A 14128-nucleotide genomic window follows, 5' to 3' on the forward strand; every position below is an offset into this window, starting at 1 on the left:
CTAGCCACCTTGAGAATTGACTGGAGTTTGGATGGGATCATACTCCTATTGCTCCTCCCATTGCAGCTACTCTCTATTTTTAGCACTAAGGGCTAGTGTGGGTATGTCTCATCAAGCTGGGAATTATACCCCCAGCTCCAAGTGTAAACATGCCCTACGTGACAGTGTCCCATGCTTTAAATGACTGCACCATGCTTTCCCCGCAACAATCCCGAAGCACTTTATAGCAACTCTATGACTAAATGACTGCACCATGCTTTCCCCGCAACAATCCCGAAGCACTTTATAGCAACTCATGATTTCCTCCGACCACCACACTGGAAAGGTAGGGATATTAACATCCCCATTTATGTATGGGAAGCTGAGGCACAGAGAGATTAATGGCAGCTCAGTGCTGCACAGTGGGATTTTTTTCTCTCTCCCTCAATGGGAATACCAAAAGGGACACTGGGCATCATCTCTCACCAGCTAACTTGGCTGCAACTGCCCGGATCTCTTCCCAGCTGCTACAGAAGTACATGATGGTGATTTTGTACAAGTTCTCCAGCACCTTGGCATTCTCTTTGGCCTAGAGAAAATCAGGGACACATGAGCTCTCTCTGGCTAGAAGTGCCCTTTGACTACCAACACATGCTTTTGTGAGCCACAGGTAAATCAGAGAAAGAACAGGGGACTGGGTGGACATGGGAAAAATGGGGATCTGTGGCAGATTTACATTCCCCATCATCCTCAGTCATATATCGCACTCTGACTGTTATTTCCATTACCCATCACACATCCCCCCCACACCTCTACACCACCACAAGCCACTCCAGTCAAGAATCTCAGACACTTCAACAGCTCACTCACAAGGTGTCTGCAAATGTCCACCTGGAGCTCTTCAGGCTTCAGCTCGGCTGTGCCATCAAGGTGTTCATTAATTGCAGTTTGGAGCCTCTTCAGTCCCAAAAACGGGACACTGAGGTGAAACGTAGCTCTGCATTCCTGAAAAACAGAAAGAGTGTCACACCATTTAATTGTTCCCTACTGAGTGCTATGGTCATTCAAAGGGAACTCATCTGCTTGACTGCTCATCTGTTCCAGGATAAAAAGGGATTCATCTGGATGTAATTGGCAGAAAACATGCAGGAATGACTAACAGAGGGGAGAGCTTCCACTGAAACATGGAGGTAGCATCAGTGTCTTTTTGGAACAGATCTACCTATGAAAGCTGCTTCACCAGGTCTCTCTTCTGTTCTGGGGAGGCAGGGGCCTGGGGTGCAGAGACAGACAGGAATAGAGAGCTGTCGGGCTCAGACCCATGACCTATCCTGGATTCTGGTGAGGCAGCCATGGACCAACCTGGCGGGAACTGACTCAGCAGAAGGGCAATGAACTGAGGGGAGAATTTGGGCCTGCAGAGCAGGCAGGAATAGCAGAGCTCCCCTGGCATTGGGAGGAAGATTCCTTTGGCCTAGTAAATAAGTCACTCTCAGTCTTACCACTGAAACCCTGGGGTTCGGGTCTTGCAGGTGCAGCAGAAGGGTGACCCAGCTCTGTCTAACCTGCTCGGCGAAACAGGCCTTCCATTTTCTTTTTGTCAGGTAGGTCAGGATGCCAAATAGGACAAAGGCCAATAAACGAAGAGCATCATCCTCCTACAGCCAAGAAAGCCCCAAAGTTAGTAACTAAGGGACAATCACATCACGTACCTCACACAGCCATCTCTTCTACGCTAAAGTCGAGGGATTCCAACTACAGCTAGTCGGAAACACTTTCATGAACCAATTGTTGATTCGAATTTGCTGATTCATCAAACTATTTTAGTGAGAGTTCCATTTTGATGAAATTCCTCCAGAAGCCAGGCAGGGGTCGTTGGAAACCTGCCTGCTGTCATGCCAGTGCACTCATCCAGCTCCTTGGCAGCCGATCTAGCAGGCTGACTGGGATCGTGGGCTTCCAGGCCCCCAGCTTCTGGGACCCTGGCTCTCAAATTTGCAACTCCCTGGCACCTCTAGCTCCCACCGTTTCCTGGGTTCCCAGCCCCGGGATAGTCTGTGAGCAGATTGCCCAGACCCAAGTTTTCAATAGAGCTCGGTTGAGAATAGTAATTCTGTTTCACAAAGAGTTTTGAAGTCTGGGGAGAGGGATTCCCACAAATAGGAACAAAACCAAAATTTGCAATTTCAAACTTCTCTGCAAAACAGAATCATTCCAACCCTCTCACATAAAAATGGTATAGAGCAGGCCCAACACTCTCTATTGTACCTTGGAACCCCCTTTTCATGGTTATCTAGCTACCGAATCTAGTATTCAGGCTTTCTTTGAGGTTCTCAGTGGCAAGAAAGAAGAACAGAAGGGGGAGACTGTGGGAGCAGGGATGTCATCCCCATCCTCCTAATGTTCTCCTCCTCCGTAAAACATCTCTCTTCCCTGGGGCCTAAACATCTCTTCACTCTGACATGAGCAATGCCCAGGGAGTAAACGGAGTCTAATCAAGATCGGTTGAACTGGCGCTGGAGAGTTCTGGTCACATACGTTGTCAAAGTAGGTCCGGATCTGTTGGGTGAGGTCTCTGAAGGAAGAACCTATGTCCTTCTCTTTCAGCTCCTTCAGGACTTTGGCCACTGCTTTCATGCTCTCGCCAATGACTTCAGAACTGAAAGGGTCATTTAAGGCATTGATCAGTATGACCATAAGAAACTTCTTGTGCTTTTTCACCTGGACAAACATACGACATTAAAGAACACTTATCACTGATCACACTTCTAATATGTTTTCTTTAGCAGTTATGAAGCTGTGGGAATTTCATCTCCCCCTCCCACCCCCCGGAGACCAACAGCTATATTTCAGACCAGGTTCCAGCTACAATGAGCCAAACTCGGTGCCATAATACACCTGTGTCATCCTATTATTAGATTCCTAGTTACTTAGATTCCAAGGCCAAAAGGAACCCTTGTGATTATCCGATCTGACTTTCTGCATAACATAGAACTTCCCCAAAATAGTTTCTGTTGGAACTAGAGTGTATCTTTTAGAAAAACATCCAATCTTGATTTTAAAATTGCTAGTGACAGAGAATCCACTACAACCCTTGGTAAATTGTTCCAATGGTTAATTAAAATTACCATTAAAAATCAATGCCTTATTACCAATCTGAATTAGTCTAGCTTCATTTTCCCCCATTGAATCTTCTTATACCTTTGTTTGCTACTGGGAAGAACCCATTCTCAAAATGTGTTCCCCATGTGAGTAGTTATAGACTGTCCTCAAGTCACTCCTTAACCTTCTCTTTGTAAAGCTAAATAGATTGAGCTCCTTGAGTCTATCGCTAGAGGAGCTGTTGTTTAGAGTCTATCACTAAACATCTATTTCCCTTGGTTTCTCTAGTTATGCTGCATTCTAGTCAGTATTCTCTCTTACCTGCTCAGGCGCCCCATAGACTAAATTTCCCAGGCCTCTTACAGCCATCTGACGGACAATGCTGATCCTATCATGTGACCTTTCTTCCAAAATGTGTAAGACAGGCTTAAGGAACTTCTTCTCCCTGAGCATGGGATCACTCATTAGTTGAAATAAAATCAACCTGTCCATTAGCCCAAATAGAATCAGTAAGATTGGGAATAGAATTTGAGCAGACATGTAATACACTAAAAACAACAAGGAGTCCTCCTACAACCCCAGTCTTGTGGATACAGACAAATATGGCTACCCCTCTGATACTTAGCACATAATACACTGTAACTTTAGTATTCCACACAAATGAGAAAGGTCTAAAAAACATGGAGCTTTCCTTTTGGGCACTAGAATAGGGATCCACTCACCTCTTGAGAGCCTCTTAGTGGCTGGGTATGGTATCACAGTCCTTTTCTCACCCCTGGTGCACCCTGCCAGCCGTCCTCAGTGAGTCTTCTGTGGCTCAGGCCTCTGGCTGAGTCCCAAAGTCCAAATGAACCCCTTCTGGGATTGTCCAGAACAGTCCCATTGCCCTCACTAGGGTCTCCAGCCCCAACTCTGGGTCCTTTACATTCTGCTCTCCATTAGCATTGTCCCCTCCGGGGGCTTATGCCACTGTCGGTGGTAGGGGAACTTGGGCCTGCCCCTAACTCTGGGTTCCAAACCATAGACCCTATAAACAGGAGCTAGGCACTGCTTGATTTCAGTTCATTGTCGCTTCTTCCTAACGGCCACTTTTAGCTTCACCCTCACCTCAGGGTTAAAGTTCTTCAGGACTCTCTTCCTCCAAACCCAGCTTAAGTAAAGGCTGCCAGAATCAAACTCTGGCTGTCCCCTGAATTTCTGTAGCCAGAGAGCAGCGCCCTTTCTTTCCCCTCCAGTTCCTGCCAGGAACTGATCTGCTAAGGCCCTTCAGCTCCTTTTAGCTGAGCCTGATGGGCTCAGATTGGCTGCTTTTATGAGGCCTCTCTAGACAGACCCAGATTGGGGGCTCTTTTCCTGGGGCAGGGTGTAGTAGGACTATGGGGCCTCTTGTAAGGAGCCTCAAAGCCCAGGTACAGCCCATCACAGGCACAGAGAGATTGTTTTTCTTAGAACCGGATGAGCCCTGAAGATAGTTGCTTAGTGTAAGTGGGAAATATGATGCAAATGTTGGAGGAAGGCTGTGGAAAGGGAGGATGCTCCAGCGGGTATCACACTAGCCTAGGACTTAGGAGGCCCAGGTTCCATTTCCTGCTCCCTCAAAGACTTCCTGTGTTACCTTGGGCAAGTCACTTAGCCCTTCTGTGCATCAGTTCCCTGCCTGTAAAATAGGAAACATAGTGCTTCCCTACCTCGCAGGAGTGTGGTGGGGATACAGACATTAAAGAGTTTGGAGCTACTCAGATACTACAGTAATGAGAACCTAAGATAGACGTGAATGTAGTTGTAGGTTGCTTGTTTGATAGCATTAGGACACTAGCTTCCTTCAGAAGACGTGCTGAGCTAAACCAAAATCAGGAGCTGTTGGTTAGGATCAGCACTAGGACTTGGCAGAAGAGGTCCAGTCATCCAAACTCTGTCCGTATCTCTCTCAGCCAGCACCTGTGGTTGTGTAGCTAGTATAGGCAATGACGGCAATAAAAACCACAGAGAGGGAAGGACTCAGAAAGGTATCGTGAAGTTGCTGGTGAGGTTTCCATATAAAGGAGGACCTATTCTACTGTTTAAAATGACAATTACTCCTATGAACTGAACTGTACAACTCCCAAAAGAAAAGCAGACAACAGTCTAATGGTGAAACTGCTCTTCAGAGCCCTGTGTCTTACCTGGGCAAGGAAAGCTGTGCTGGTGACTCGGTGGTTTTCTGTGGGGGAATTCACCCAGGGGAGGAGGCTCTGTATGATCTCATGTGTTATGAGTCCAGATCTTAGCAGAAGACTGGAAAACAAAAGAAACCGCTCATGGGCTAGATTGCACACTTCAAAAACTCAGCTGCTCTGAGCATACAGCTCTGATATCTAGGAGTGGGAGCTGTCTGTTTCCACCCAGGACACCCCCCCACAAAGCTATAAACGGGAGGTTCCCTCTCAGCCACTCTATTGGCTACTGATTCCCAAGGATAAAATGATGCCTCCTACATCTCTTACCTCACCAGCAGACACACTCCCTCATGGTGAGTCTTGCGGTTTTCCAGAAGAATCCAAGTCCTCTGCTTCCTGAGCGCTCTCACCAGTCTCTCATTCCCACCCTTGAAAAGCACAGACTCTAATGCTTTGATAGAAAGCCTGGGGAAAGAAAGGCACAGAACTGCAGCAATCAGTAGGAAGGTGCAGCTTGAACAGAGAGTCAGGAAGCCCTGGTTACTTCTCAGGTCTGCTGTTCAATCGACAGTTCATCCATTGGCAATATCCTGGACACCAGTGTCCCTGGAAGGACTTGATGCCGGGAGGTAAGTTTCAGTCTCATACATCTCATAGGACTAGTTTTGCTAGGGACAAAATTTTGCAGTCCTTTTTCTCTTTCTGCAAGCAGTATGGGCACTAGCAGAGTACAATGATATGGAAAAGATACATGATCAGGACCCAAAAACAGGGGGCATAGAGTGTGGTGATCACTAATGGACATTTTGGGGTCATATCTCCAGATATGAGGTGACAGAGTGCTGAGGGTTTGCACTTGAGTCAGCACTCTGGTCACTATTCCTACTAATTCGGTTCCTCACAGAAGGCCTAATTGGATAGAGGTGTACCTGATTACGAGGTCAGATTGGGGCTAGTGAGTCAAGGAACCAATCATTCCATTAACAGGGAAACTGTATAAAAGGACATGGGCAGGAACCCTTTGAGGGGAACAGACAGAGAAAGAAACTTGGGTGACCAGATGTCCCGATATTTGGGGCTTTATCTTATACAGGTGCCTATTCCCCCACCCCCCACCCCCGTCCTGATTTTTCACACTTGCTGTCTGGTCACCCTAAGAGAAACAGAAAGACAAAAAGCTAGGAGAGCCTGACAAAGTGAGGTCTCTGAGTGGAAACACCTTACCCCCCACCCGACTTTTGGAGAAGAGTTTAGAAAGTTGAGATACTATATAATGGTGCTATGTATTGGTAGGGGGATTAAATAGACCATATGTTGGTGCTTAGAAGGAAAAAAGTCTCAAGGTGGTCTGTGTTTGTGGAAGATGTGGGGGTGCAACATCTCTGTCACAGCTGGGAGCTCATCAGGGATTTCCCTGATATCTATGCAAATGGAGAGCCTGTTGGAGAAGCCGGTGTAGAGGTTTGGCAGTCCGGGTGATGGAGGGAACACTGAAATGGGTGATGAAGCAGCAAAGAGAAGTGTAGAACTGGGGTTCTCAACCTTTCTGTTTCTGAGCCTCCTCCCACCCTCAACATGCTAGAAATACTCCATGGCCCAGTTCCAGGCCAGTTCCAGGCCTCTGCCCTGCCAGGCATCAGCGTTTGGGGCTGGTACGTACATTCTAGTTCACTAAAAGGTTGCCCCATGAGTCTCAAATAAAAGCCCATGTCACCAATATCATTGTGAAACGCATGTACAGATGCTGTGTCAAGAGTCATGGATATGCATTGAAAATTACATTCTTAGGATCTGTGTCTCGGGACTAGTCACCAGGAAAGGTGACAAATTCATTTTCTTTCAGGCAAGAAATGTTTATCCATCTGTTTGTTTACATGTACATTAAGCATGTAGGGTTCACATTCAGTTGAAAAGGACTGTGAGAACTTCAAAGAAAGGAAAGTAGCAGGAAGTAGATGGGGGTGGGGACCCAATTTTAGGGTACACATCAAAGGTTTGCTCTAGTCTATTTTGGGGACATCTTTCGCTTAGGAAGTAGATGGACAGTGAGTTTGCTTGATGAAAGAGGGGTCGCTATCAGGCTTGGTTGAGTACTTTGGGTGAGAAACCTCTTTAGACAGGAGGTTAACCTGTTGGTTAAGTTTAGTTTCTAGGAGCAGATTATGATTTCATTTTACATGTAACCATTTTTGGCTTGCATTCTTACTCACAATCACTGGAATCTCTGTTCTTTGATAATCTCGCTTCTTGTTTTCACTAGAAATATATGTAGGTGCTGTGTGTTTTGCAGTATAGAGTATAAGGAATAAAGTATCTAGTGTAGAGTCTAAAGTAGAAGTAATAAACTGGTGTGTACTGTTCCATTGGGAACAGCAGGCCTGATAATTCTGTGGGAGTTCAGTGGATAAAGGTCTGGACACTCTACGGAATGGTCAGAAGACTCGGGGGTTGGTGTGTGCCTGTCATTAACCTGTACAAAGAGACTGAGGTCTGAGGAGGCCTGGATGGCAGTGTTTGTTTTGCCAGAGCCTGGTAGTTTCAGGGAACTGACCCACAGCAGGCACAGACAAGACTTCCTCACTCGAAGGGCACGTGGTGGTTAGGTGCCTCGTAACCCTGGGAACTCCTGGGGAGCATCACACAACTCTACTGGAATTCTCTTTGTTTCTCTCCCTTCCTTCTAATTACCGGCAAGGGTTGCCCTCAGTAAGTTGCAGTCCTTTTCAGAATTGCCTCAGGCTGCTTATTGTTGGCAAAGGCACCTTTTGTCCAAGGGTTTGGCTGACCTGCTGCAGGAGAACAGGAAACAACTCTGGGAGCAGTTCCTGCACAGCTTTGCTCGACGGCAGTGCTGACACCACCTCAAAGATGGCACATGTTGCCTGAAAGGAGAGCATGGTAAAAAAGGAGATCTCTTCCCAACACCATCACACCCTCTCTCCCAGTCTGATATCTGCTGTACTAAATTCCCATTCTGCAGTAACTTGAATGACAGCAAGCAACTCGCTTAACTCGTGGCTCAGTTTCCCACATCTGTAAAAATGTGTATGACCTCCCAAGGCATGCTGTGAGTCCAAAGGAAGATTTGCAAAGCACTGTGAGAAACCTGCTCCAAAGACTTTCTAATGGCCAGATAGTATTAAGTAAAATCAGTCACATACTCTAAAACTGCCGTATTCATTCCACAGACAGCAGAGCCGGACTCAGGGAAACAGTACATCAGAGGAGAAGTGCCCACACAGCAATATTATACCACACTTCCAGCTTTCCATCAGCAGGATTGTCACAGGGCACAGGAAAGCCTGAAAGACGTGTCTGTCATCTAACTTACTGAGAGAGGTTCAGCAGCTGCCAAATGCCTGTCAATTTCTGTCTCAGAGGTGATGCTGCCTTCTGTTCTTGTTGGAGTCTTTATCTTGTCTATTAGCACTTGTAGGACTTGAGTGGCAAGCAAGGGGTCTCCCCCCAGAGATCTCCACAGCTCAACGATGTCACTGCAGTTTAACAGAAGTTACAGGTGAGCCCTGGACACTTTTGTGGCTCAGACGGAATGCATCATATTTTTGTAAAGACCAAATGTTCTCCTTGCCTATGATGAGAGAGTTAGGAGTCCTGTCCTCCTTTAACGCTCCTCCTGTTTAAATTTTGAGTTTCCAGTTACAGAACTAAGTTAAGTGACCTAGTCTTCCTGCAGCCTAACCATTAATACTAGACTTCAGAAGGACAGGACACAGAGCGCCAACCTCACTTCCTGTTTTCCCCACTTCCCAGTCAATATGGAATCATGAGCATGTGGCTCCCAAAGAGCTAGGGTTTGGAAGGCAAGTGGATGAAAGAAAAGCCAGATTCCTACTAGATGGACATACAACTATGAGAACGAATATTCATGGCCATCCTATGTCCCCTTCACAAATGGTGTCCCTTCCCTCTGTTTGCCGGCTCATTTTAAGTATTTTAGGAAGGGTCCGGACTCCTGTAAATTTCTGGAAAAATGATCTAGGCTAACTCAGGAGAATCCCAAAATTCAGTGGCCACTGTTAGGATCTTGGGACAAAGACCAAGTAGACGTCTTAAAAGACAAACTTGGCCAACCTACAACTAAATTGGCAAAAGGAGAGGTTGATTGTTTCATGCAGTGGTGGGAAGAGGCAAATCATAGGTGGACAGAATCAAAACTTGCCTCTCTCAAAGATTCTGGCGTCTATCCCACCAGATGCAACTCATTTTACTGTTGTTGATTTGTGCTCTGCTTTCTTTTCTGTCCCGGTTCGCCCTGACTCCCAGTTCCTGTTTGCCTTTTCTTACAAGGGGCAACAGTACACATGGACCACACTGCCCCGAGGTATACTGAAAGCCCGTCATATTTTTCCCAAGCATTAGCCCGAGACCTTGCTGACCTCGTTTTCCCATCCAGGTCCACATTAGTCCAATATGTAGATGATCTACTCCTCTGTTCCCCTTCATTGTCTGCCTCTGAAACTGACTCTTTAGTGCTCCTTATTGCCCTAGCAAATAAGGGTCACAAAGCTTCTCGCTCTAAACTACAACTCTGTCAAGCTTCTGTCACATACCTCGGCTTTCTCCTCTCCCAGGGTTCCCGTGCACTTTCTCCCACCCGCGTCCAAGCTATTGTTAGCTTTCCCCGACCCCGCTCCCCAAGCCAGGTCCAGAAGTTTTTAGGCATGGCTGGATTTTGCAGACAATGGATTCCCCAATATGCCTCCCTTGCAAAACCTCTCCAGGAACTCACTCGATTCTCTGAGCCTGACCCCATGCCATGGCCCCCTGAGGCCAATTCTGCCTTTGTTTCCCTCAAACAGGGTTTGGCTTCTGCCCCTGCCTTAGGGCTGCCTGACTATTCTAAGCCTTTTACCCTTTTCTGCCACGAACAATCTGGGTGTACGCTTGGAGTTCTCACTCAGATGCACGGAGAAAAGAACCGCCCAGTGGCTTATTTCTCTGCCACTTTAGACCCTGTTGCCCAAGGCTTACCCCCCTGCCTGCATGCTGTGGCTGCTGCAGCACGCCTAGTTGAAATGTCTGATTCCCTTGTTCTCCACTCTCCTCTTACCCTCCTGGTCCCTCACTGACCTCACCCTGCTCCAAGACTCTGCCCCAGAAACCGAGAAAGAATCCTGGGTTGCCCAAGGTTGCTCTCTACGTCCCGATTCCTTTTGGCGCTCGCCTACTGGAGCCTTTGTAGCACCCCTTTTCACTCTACCTGTCTCTGGCCGCCCTGCTACACGGTGTTTCGCATGTCGGAAAGGAGGGGATGGTCTCTGCTGTAACTAAGACAGGATGGTGGGCCCCCCCATTTTAGCTCTTTTGCAGCCCGCCACTGTGCAGCCTGTACCACAAAGCCATAATATTGGTAAACCTGTAAAAGTGGCCTAGGGGTTCCGGGGCCTGCCTCAAGCACCGTTCTTGCACAAAGCCTAAGTGTCAACAATATGAACTTATATTGGTTATGGTATGTTTATTCTCTGGTTGGATTGAAGCCTTTCCTTGTCGCAAGGCTGACTCACTGTCTGTTGCCAAACGTTTGTTAAATCATATTATGCCTGCCAAGGGAATTCCTGCTACTTTGTCCAGTGATCTGGGTACACATTTTACTGGACAACTTGTTCAACACCTGGACCGTATATTGCATATCAAACACCTGTTGTACTGTCCCTACCACCCACAGAGTGCAGGTGCAGTTGAAAGACGAAATGGTGTACTTAAGAATAAGCTTGCTAAAATTTGTGACTCTACAGGATTAAGCTGGCCAGTAGCCCTTATGGACATGAGATCCACTCCATCCCAAAGGCATAAATTAAGTCCCTTTGAAATTGTTATGGGACGCCCTATGCGAGCTATGACTACCATTACTCCCGTTCCAGATTTGAACTTGACTCACAGTGTGCTCCTTCAGTATTGCAAGGGACTAATGCAAGCTGTAAGTCACTTCCATTCACAGGTTCGAGTCGCCTGGCCCACGGAACCCACCTCTGATACTTGCCACAACCCCGAGCCAGGTGATTGGGTCTACGTACGGCGCCATCATCGAAAGCACGCCTTGGAGCCCCGGTGGAAGGGTCCTCATCAGGTACTGCTTACTACACAGATGGCTGTTAAACTATCTGGCATCGCAGCATGGATACATGCTTCACAGTGTAAGAAGACACCATCCCCAGAGAACCAATAGTCACCTCAGGACAACGCAGAGTCAATTTTGACTCCAGAAGAAGACGTAGAGGAACAGTCTGCAATACCTTACAATCTATGCTCTCGTAAGGGTTGCCAGAAGCAGACGACAAACAAAACAAAACAAACAAACAAACAAAAAAAGCAGTAGCGAGCCTAGCTCCTACTGCCTGGTGAGCGTAAAACCGTGACTGCGGTTCCCTCAGTTGAGGTTGTCAGAACCAGAAGAGCCTTGCCTCCAACATGCGCCTCTGCCTGTTCCTCGGCTGCTGGTATCTTACGGTCTGGGGAGACCACGAGGACAATTCTTTTATCCAGCAGCAGGTGTGGATAGCTCAGACCCTTAATATTTCTAATTGCTGGGTCTGCAGCCACATCCCAGCCCACTCTCAAACTGGTGTTCCTGTCCTGGCTATCCCACTCAAGTCCCCAGACCTCACTGGAGGGCCTCATCCGTTTAACAAAATATGGATCAGCAATGACACTTGGGAAGCGGCGGGAATAAATGCAACTAAATGGATAAGTGTGGTGGAGGGAAAAGGTCATTGGTGTTGGGTGTGTAATGGGACAGGGCTGGATCTTGTGAAAAGCCGTTGCCTTCAACATATTGTGGCCAATGGTGCATGGGATTATTCAAACAAAACTAAAAAGTGGCGGCCCGGGTATGGAGATATGAATTTTTTTCTCAACCTGGGATCAAACAGAGAAATCAATCTCATGTTTCCGCTACAGTAACCTTAGTGAAAACAATACAATCTTTCAATGTCATGCAAATAACACCACTCCTCGTAAGGAGAATTACCCTGTACCCTTTGGGGGATACTACTCCTCCTTTGCAAACACCTATATGACAAATGGGTGCAACCGACCCTTCCTGGCCTTAATAGGGCATTACTGGGTGTGTGGGACCAGAGCTTATACCGAACTAACAGCTAATTGGTCAGGAATCTGTTATCCTGCCCGACTTTTCCCACAATTCCGAGTGCTAGGAACCTTCCCTCAAGAACGCCTCCGCAAATTCAGGCGAAAAAGAAGGGACTTAACAGATGCCCAATGGTATGTAAATAACATAAGCCCCTTAACCTGGGAAGAGGCCATTGGTGGTTCCTTCACACCATTAGGGAGAGTAATACACCATGCATAAAAGGCTCCTAAGGTTACAAGCAGTAGTTGAAATAATGGCAAATGAAACCGGAGAAAGTTTAAGAGCCCTGGCCAAAGAAACAGGGGCAATCCGACAGATGGCCCTCCAAAACCGTCAGGCATCGGACATAGTGCTGGCAGCAAAAGGAGGGACTTGTGCTCTCACTGGAAAAGACTGCTGTGTGTATATACCAGACAACACCAATGAGGTAATAGATCGTGCTAGCCACTTAGAACAAATCACATATCTTCCCCACGAAGAGCCAAGTTCTTTATGGAAGTGGCTAAGTAACCTTTTCAATTTCTCTGGCATAGGAAACTGGTTGTTTCAGGGAGCCCTAACTCTCCTGTTTGGAATCCTAATAATTTTTGTGTTTTCAGTTACTTTCCTGTTGTATCCAAAATTGTGTCAGGCATGCTACACAGATAGCTACCCCAAACCAGAGTGCTAATTTGATGATTTTAAATATCCCTGATGAACAAAGAGATAAAGAACGCTTGATATGTGGAACCCAGTAATTGCTGGTCATTGCGTAGCTTGACCAAAAGGAGGGATTGTGAAAGTAGAATGAATTATATTGAAATTATAATTCATTAAAGAAATGCTACTTGAAGGGTTTGTTGAAATATAGCTGTCAGGAAGAGAAACATTAAGGAGTGTGAGACAATGGGTCCTCAAACTAATTAACTTAGAGCTCCTACTGAGCTAGGAGATTGGTAAACGTTAGTATGCAAATAAGATACGTATGTATATTTGTCAGTTTCTGCTTTCTTTTGTCTCTTATGTTAAATTGGCTTTGGCTTCACTGTATAAATAGGTTATCTTGGGCCTCAGAGAGGGGCTCACATCTGGGTGCATTAGCAAGGCGCTTTGCTAATAAACAGAGTGGTCTGACAAATAATGTGAGTCCTGAATCTGACTTTGACAGAGTCCTAGTGGGGATGCGGGGGGGTCCCTGTGATGCAGGCGCCATTGAAGATTGTGGTGGCTTCTGTGGGGAAATCACAGATTGAGTCTGGTCTGCCCAGCTCCCTCATGGAAAGGTTCCCTGCGGGGCAGGGTCGAGGTGAGGGGGAAGCTCACTCAGCCCCTGCTTCTGTATTGGTCATAGTGGTTAGAGGCTGGGAGGCAGGGCTCCTGCGTTCTGTCCCTGGCTCTGGGCGGTGAGTGTTGTCTAATGGTTAGAGTAGGGCTGAAGGAATCAGGACTCCTGGGTTCTGTTCCAGCTCACGGAGAGCAGAGTCTAGTGGTCGGAGCAGGGGCAGTACAGGGTATCTGTACTGAGGGACAGTACAGGATTGTTTCGGTATTAAGCATCCACGGGGAGGGAGCCTCCAGCCTTTCCCTTGTGGGCAATGACCCTTCTGGCTATCCAATCTCTGGCTGGTGGCGGATGAATTTCCCCTTACGCAATTCCAGTCCCCCCTTCCCCTGCCAGAGCCGTTGCTGCTGCTTCCCTTGTCTCAGAGCAGCAGAAAGAAGGGGGTGGGAAGCCCAGTGCCCAGTGCTGGAATTGCCAGCCCTCGGATTGACTAGTCCAGGTGGCCGCAGTGGCCAGCTC

This window comes from Natator depressus, chromosome 20, assembly GCF_965152275.1.
Source record: "Natator depressus isolate rNatDep1 chromosome 20, rNatDep2.hap1, whole genome shotgun sequence".
NCBI lineage: Eukaryota > Metazoa > Chordata > Testudines > Cheloniidae > Natator > Natator depressus.